The sequence below is a fragment of the Zeus faber genome, assembly GCF_960531495.2.
Source record: "Zeus faber genome assembly, chromosome: 11".
NCBI lineage: Eukaryota > Metazoa > Chordata > Actinopteri > Zeiformes > Zeidae > Zeus > Zeus faber.
Window position 1 is genome coordinate 16,207,632 of NC_137205.1, and position 8,275 is coordinate 16,215,906.

The 8,275-nt window shown below is 45.6% G+C and overlaps 1 protein-coding gene across 1 annotated transcript in view; it reads right to left on the bottom strand.

The window, feature by feature from the left end:
* Window positions 1-8,275, bottom strand: part of coro7 (coronin 7) — a 120,109-nt gene that overhangs the window by 20,058 nt on the left and 91,776 nt on the right. The window lies entirely within an intron of this gene.

An 8,275-nucleotide genomic window follows, 5' to 3' on the forward strand; every position in this document is an offset into this window, starting at 1 on the left:
AAAAAAACAAAGAAAGAAATTCATATCTCACTGTCTAATAACCTAAGTTAAACGAAACACTAATAAAATGTCTATTTTTAAGCTTTTTGCCCCTAAACTGTCAAATACTATTTCATTTTCACTGCCCTTCATCATACTGCTATTGTATGAAATTACTTATACTGTATCAGTTGAGATCATGCGTGACGGGGCACGGGAAGCGCGGGGCCTTTTTTGTTTTGTTCAATTAGGAAACGGAGGAGGATAAATAGATATCAAATAAAAACACTGTTTTTATTGTTTTTCGGAGAAACGGTGAACGGGGATGCGCAGCGGACGCAGCTCCTGGATTCAGTCCGCTCACGCGTCCGGCCGGCACTAGAACAAAGAACGTCACAGTGATCGCGTTGCTGTTGTGGCCCTAAACAACCACATAGACTGTTTCCGCCAGTGGCCAGCCCTGGGTTTAAGGCCTTGTTGCGTCAACGTTATTCCAACACATTCCCCTCGGCCCGAGTTGCCGCCCCCGTAGCGGCACTCTAAACCCCCCCCCCCCCGCCCCCACGCACGCTCACGGTCCGGGGTGGACGGACTGCATGTGGGAAACTTTCGTTTTAGCCCGAGTGAAACCGCTCCGCCGCCTGTGCACACCCACACTAAATCAGCTGTTTTAATGAGCGGCACCGAGGGGTGTACGACGAGACGATCATAAATACCTGCCAGAGTCGAGGAGATTTACTGTACGGGAGAAGAAATAGAGGCATGGGGGGCGTGGGGGGGGGGGGTAAGAGATAAGATGCTATCACACAGGAGTGGAACAGATCTCAGCAGCTGGGAGGGACTGTTTTTCAGTTATATTGGTGTGTGTGTGTGTGTGTGTGTGTGTGTGTGTGTGAGAGAGGGAGAGAGAGTGTGTGTGTGCATGTTTTTGCTTGCCTGCTTGCTTGGAACCATGAGTGTCCTTTAAGTGAGTGCCTTTATGACTTGACTGCAATACCTTTAGGCTTTTTTGGGAGAGTGAAATAGAAAGATTGGGAGACCGAGAGAGAGAGAGAGAGAGAGAGAGAGAGAGAGAGAGAGATTTGATTGGAAATAGTTTTGGTAAAGTACCTTCCTCTCAACATTTTGAGAGAAATGAAATGTAATTAATTAAATTAAATTATTACAACTGCTTCCAATCAACAATTCCACACAGAGGATGAAGGAGGAGAATAGTGGGGGTGGAGTAATGAGTAATGATAACAGATGGAACTCATCAGGTAGACACAGAGGGAAAAAGTGGGAGAGAGAGAGAGAAGATAAAAAAAGGGAGTGAGAGAGAGAGAGAGAGAGGGAGAGAGAGAGAGAGAGAAGAGGAAAGCAAAGATAGAGAGGACACCGCAGCCTTGACTTCGGGGATAAGCTGCGACTGGCACTTTAGCATCAACTCCCATTTACTGCCAGAACTCCATCATTCAGCCCACACACACACACACACACACACACACACACACAAACAAACACACACACACACACACACACACACACACACACACACACACACACACACACACACACACACACACACACACACACACACACACACACCACACACACACACACACACACACACACACACACACACACACACCATTCATTTCGGTCACATTTTACGCTGTTATTGTATATAAATCATGGTCAGGGAGGAAGCCAAGGTTTCTGACCACCCGCACAACGCAGCCATTAGAGAAACTGGTCTGGTAGTCAAGTCAAACCGACCTTTTAGGTTATATAACCTGTAAGGAAGAGGTATGGAACAGTGGAGAGCGGCAAACTAAGGAAAGAGATAGGAAGAACGGGAAAGAAGTGTAGAAAGGGATGAAGAGAACGACAGAAAATGTAGAATGGACTTTATTTTAAGACTAAGCTAACTAAAAGTTCTTCAGCAATTCTGAATATATGCTAAATTATTATTTACCATCTTTCCCACAGACCCGTGAATACCACTTGAGAGTCACAATTCCTCATTTGGGGTTATTTTGAATTGCGTTTCTATGCATGAATTGTACTGCAGAAAGGTTTTTTTTATTTGTGTCGTTATTTGTTTTGTGCTGACAAGACAAGTTCATTTAGCAGGTTTCTCAGTTGTTCTTTCTCTTGCCTCTGTTTGTTTCTATCCTCCCTGTTTCGTTGACCACTTCTCCGACCGCCCACAAGGTCCACACACACACACACACACACACACGCACACGGAACTATAAACACCGCGCGTTACCGTGAAAGACACACCTCTGTGTGTGTGTGGATGCGTCGGTGCTGTTTTTTTCCTGCAGCACACACCGAGAAGAGTCCAACGAGAGTTTACAAGAGGACGGGTTTGGAGGTGGAGAGCAATGACAGCCCTGATCAGCGTGTTAATGCGCGTGTTTGTTTTGAACGTCGCCAAACAAATGTTTGCACAATGAGAGGCCTCGAGAAAAGACAGAGGAGTTTTGCGAAGAGGTTTTGTACAGAAACGCTACATTCCCCAAAAAAACGAAACAAAAAAAGAAAAAACGCACGCGACATGGAGGGGAAGACCAACCCCGCTGACTGTAAGTCGCAGAAACCAGCGGGGCCGAGAGCGCCACCACAAATTGCCATAACAATAGAGTTAGAGCGACGGGAGACCGTGCCGTGCATCTCCACAATGCGTCTCTACACAACACATCAATGGTAGTCTTTCTCCGAGTGTGTCCAAGAAGTAACCTTCAGTACCAAGACGACAGCAATTCGGACGAAACTCAAGAAGGGCTGAAAGAAACCGCACGGGGCTGCGGGTGAGAGATTGAGAGAGCGAGCGACTGAGGCCTGGACACTAAAAGTGCTCCACACACACGTTGAACACACAACGTTTCAATCCATACAGGGATGCGCGGCCCCTCAATGAGTAAAAGTGTAAGCGGACGAGGAGGTGAGCGAGGGAGAAAGAGAGAGAGAGAGAGAGGGAGAGAGGGGGGTTGAATTGGAGCGGCGTGCTGCGTATCTGCTTGCATGCTTTTCTTCATCTGAACATAGAGTACAGGCTGTGTACTGCAGATGCCTGTGGTTGGGTTTATACGTATGCACTTATCCGTAATTCACGCAGGTTTGACAAGGTAGACGGCACACTCCTGCCTACTTTATCAAGATAGACATTCCTCACTGGCAATCTGACGAGGGCCCCATGAGGCGTAGTTTCCCCCCTCTGAGTCCCGACGGGAGCTTTCCCTCCTTGTTCTGTGAAAGCGGAGCGTGCGGCGTCTGCATAGCTGGCCCGCAGACAGATCGCCTCCTGTGCGGAGCCTTAGGCGCACCGCTGTCACTCAATACCCGGCATACCGCACCGGTACGAGAGGGCGCACGGAACCGCCTCGGGGATAAGTATGCATGTGTTCAGATCAACGAAAGGAAAAGCAAATAACCAGCAAACAAACAACGGGGAAGTGTGTGCGCGGCTTTCCTCGACTTTCGCGGTAAAACGCCACGTTTGGTTGACCCTCAGTGACCAAGCCCACGCCCTCCGCCATCCCCAATGGTATCTCAGCCCTTCTCCTTAGATCTTCAATCTTCTCTGCTGCTCCTCTCGCTCTCTCTCTCTCCACTCTTCTATCTCCCCCTTATCAGAGCTACGGCGATAAGCACAAATCCCTCTCTTTAAGCCCCAGAGAGGACAAATAATTAACTCTACGCATAAACAGATAACAAGGATAACCTGGGCTCAGTACTAGCCTGTGGTCAGCTTAAAAAGTAAGGCCTTCATGACACTATAACGGAATAGGGGGGGATGCTTTCAATTAACCCAATGATAGAAGTCGGTTAACTTTAAAACCTTTTCAAATTGCAAATGGCAGAATCAGCAGAGCAGTAAACCTCGCTCCAACCTTTCCAGCGTTTCCGTCTACCTGTCTGTCTGTTTTTCCTTTCGACAAAAATAAAACATAATCGTAATCATTTGGTGCGCATTTTCTTGAGGTTTGAATTAAGGGTCTTTTCATGTCATAGGCAGACATAATTATCCAAGAGTTCACATCGAGCTCGCAGCTTGTTCCAATGACGATGCCAAAACACCATGACAGAACCATAAAGAAAATAACAAAAAGAATCCAAAATAATGATAGCAACAAAAAAAAAACGGTAGACAAACAACACAATAAACAAGGCAATGAACAGGGAGGCGGCGGAAATCCTCTGTATTACGACATCCTGTCTGCGATTCCAAGGTCAGGTTCATTAACACTGACCATCCAACCATCAATCTGACAGAGAAATGGTGAGAAAGGGCAAAACACGATCTCTCAGACAAACGCCCCGCATCCTTTTTAGGAAAAATGTTGTTCTCATAGGGTCACAAGTCCCCTTAGAGCAGTGGTGGCCAATTTGCGGCCCAAGATCCACATGCGGCCCATAGACCCGTATTGTGAGGCCCACCAATGGATGATGAAGGAATTAACAATTATTCAAAATCAATTCACAAAAAATACAAACATATATTAAAAATGCATATTTCTTGAGTTAAAACTTCATTATTTTCCTTTATCATATTGGTTACATTATTTTAATTAAGATTCATCTTTTGTACCATTGTGCCAGCATACGACAGTAAAAACCAGGCTGGCCACCGCGCCCGAGAACCTCTGTTTAGGCCCCCGGCTGAAGCTAGACATGAGAAGCGATACAACGTCCACTTGATTTCTGCTGTAGAAGAAGTGGATCAGGAAGACAGCTTTACGAGGGATCAGAACGGCCTACAATGGGTCAAACTGGCAGAAGAGCATAGGTGGGAAGAGTCAATATTTGACACCCGTGTTTGGACAGATACAGTGCTCCACCTGATCTGGGGCATTTGGCATCCGCGCACTGTAAGCAAGCTGTTTGAATTGTTCTCACAGCGATAGCGGCAACTTCTGCCTCCTTCGCACTGCTTGTATACATCAGCACCTGCCATATATTCCCTCCTGTCTCTCGGCCCTCTAACAGCAGCTACCAATTAACTGTATCCATCTAAATTGCCATTGCTTCCCAGGTTTCCGCTCCCCTCCGCTATGGTAATTCCCAAAGATGCATGCTGGGTAATGGCGGGTCGGAAGCTGAGGGACTGTGGGAAGCCAGGCAGCCCAGGCCTGAGGGAAAGGAAGAGTCACATCTTCATTCAGCCCACGCCAACTGACGCACAAATACAGACACAAGCTTACATGTATATGTAAGTACAGAATGTACATGTGTAGCACATATTTATACAACTTCTAACCAAACGTAAGAAGGTTAGTAGTAGTCCTGAGTTTAATAATAAAAAAAACATATAAGGACAAAACAAGGGTACATTTATGCATTTCAATGATGTGTATCAAACTAAACAGACTCATATGCAGTGAATCGAGCATCAGGGCAATAGTCCATATTATAAAAGCCATCCAGGTCTGTGTAAATCCTAAACCTCATTGGGAAACTTCCTGGTTACAAGAATAATGGCTGTTTGCATATCTTCAGCTATTTCTGAATCAGAAGTTAGGAAACAATGCGTTTGCTGTCTTCTTATATATTGTTGTATTCTTAGATATTTGCAAAAAGCTTTTTTTTTTATAAAAGCTATTTTTTTAATGCAATGAATGTGTTACTACATTAATACTACTACATTACTAGAGATGTACTCAGTCACGATCATTTTATTGTTGTCGTACATTTTTTACTATTAGGTTTACAATAACAAATATTATTAAAGTGTGTTAACGTTATGACGTTTCTTACCATGGCTCAAATAAAAAGATTCCTCATGGTACAACACGGTTCTGATTAAATGCTACACTTGCTACGCTATTTCGATCAGAAACCACCCCAGGAGTGTAGTTCACCATTTGTCCTGGACCTAACCCTCTACGTTGTGCGTTCCACTGTCCGCTGAACCCTCCCTGTTCCTCTACATGTTAAAACAAACCTCACGGAGCGTCTTGTGATCCACGAGGAGACAAAGGCCTCAGACCGTGACGTGCGCTTATGTCATGAACGGAGCTCTGGATATGTTTGCGTCTGACATAGGGGTGTGTATCACATGGCGACAGCCAGACTTCTGAGGGTTTCCTGAGTTCGTCTTGTGATCTGGCGACCTCTCATGAGGTGAACCTCAGCACGCGCATGTGTTTGAGCTGATGGATTTCAGCTGAATTGTTTAATGGGGGGGGATTTATAATCCGGTACTAAAAACAGAAAGAAATATAATTATAAACTTGAAAATGGTCTTTTTTTTTTTTTTTCGCCTCAAATAAACCTTATGTATACAAAAACAACAACAACAACAACGAGGAAGTGGTAGATAAATTACATTTACAGGCTAGAAAAAATTAAAACATAGATCGATCATTGGAGCAACCGGATACAAGTGCAAGATAGCTGTAAGGAAATAGAATAAAAATAATTGTATTAGTAATTCTTAATTAATTTATTTATTTTTTTAACTAATGACAAAATGTACCAGAAAGTAGCTTGTCAATGAAAACCATGACAACTAAAATATAGTAAAAATGTTTTAAAATGTTCTAATGAAACAAAGAACATGGCCCACATCTAGTTCTGAAAATAACAGGGAAAAAAAGGCAAACAAAGACTTGAGTTAAGTTTAGTGTCTCAGGCTTTGTAGGCCCAAGGGTAGAGTTGAGCCTGGTCCCAAGCCAGCATTTTTACTGGGTTCCTTCCCCTGGGTAGTGTTATAGCACGGTCCGCATTTGGCCTCTCCATCTTTTACTGGGCCAAGATGATTAGGGCTCCAACACCCTGATGGTGTGTGTAGTAATGGTAGAACAGCCACTCAAATGTGACGCACTCCACCGGCCAAATTGCTATGGAAGAGATTGAGCAAGACCTAACAGTTCTGGACGTTTAACCGCACTTAGACTGTTGATCTGCACAAAGGAATGGTGGAAAGATAGGGATTACGACTGGAGAGCTTAAGTGATGACTGTGAGATCTGAGAGGCGTGTGGTGTGTGTGTGTGTGTGTGTGTGTGTGTGTGTGTGTGTGTGTGTGTGTGCGTGTGTGCGTGCGTGCGTGCGTGCGTGCGTGCGTGCGCTCAGCAATTGGCTATATACCTACAGCTACAGAACTGTTTTCCTAGAAAAGGACCAGACCGCGGTCAGTCTGGAAGTGAACATCTGAATCCCTAGCTGTGGCGACGCTAGTCTTCCACTCTTTCCAACACACACAGGCTTGTTGCCGTGGATAAATAACTTACACACCGTGCACCTGGGCAACCTCAGCACTCAGGCAGCCTGAGTGCTGAGTGTGGACAAAAGGATGTGTGTGTGTGTGTGTGTGTGTGTGTGGTGTGTATGGGTGTGTGTGTGTGTGTGTGTGCATGCATAGGTGTGTGAGACACAAGCGGAGATTTGGAATGAGCATTCGGGGCGTCGTGCTTTGTGTTTCTGGATCCGCATTGGCTGCGTGATAGAGGGAAGCGAAAGATTTATTTCTCATGAAAACATAAAACTCAGTTGCGGCTTTTTGACTCCGGGGCTACATCTGGACCCTGCGGGACACGCGTGAAATCGTTCCTCTATTCCTGCAATTTACTGTAATGCTTTGCAGATGGCGCAGTGTGTGCGCCTGCGTTATGCAGATGATAACTCTTAACGGTAGGGAGCCGATGGAGACCTCGGAAAGGGTTCCCGCGCATGTGTGTCTGTCAAGGGGGCACGAGACAAAAGCCAGAGACTGTGTGGAGACTGAAAAAGTAAACGACACAAAATACATCAGTGGGGCTTAACAACCGGGAACACCTCTAACTGAGCACAGAAGGTGGGCTCGGTCAAGCTACCTGTCTGAGGGCCTCGGCACCAGAAGAGCGAGAGCGACCTTTATTCTTAGTCGTACTATTATTAACACTGTACGCACGAGGCCAAATGCTACTTGAAAACCAGGAAGAGTTTGTAGACTCGTGGTTAATTCGGAGACATGTGGCTGAGGGTACATATGGGGAGGTGACACTGGCTATCTGTGGGCTATCCCCTTACTGCACCTCGCCTGGAAGCCGCTGTGACTGGCATTAAAATAAGTTGCCAGCTGCCGATGGGTAGTTTGTCATCCGCGGTCGGAAGTATTCTATAGCATTCTCCGCTTGAAGATTGCCCGGGGAGTTAAGTGACCATCTGTGCTAATGTGGGAGGTGACACCCGGCACATACACTGAGCACACTGTCCAAGTGAAGGAAACCCCTCTCTAGTCTATAATGTGAGCAACGGAATATGTGACTTTTATGAGAATCCAAATCTGTTTGCTCGGCCAAATACATTTTTTGTGTACAAGGAGC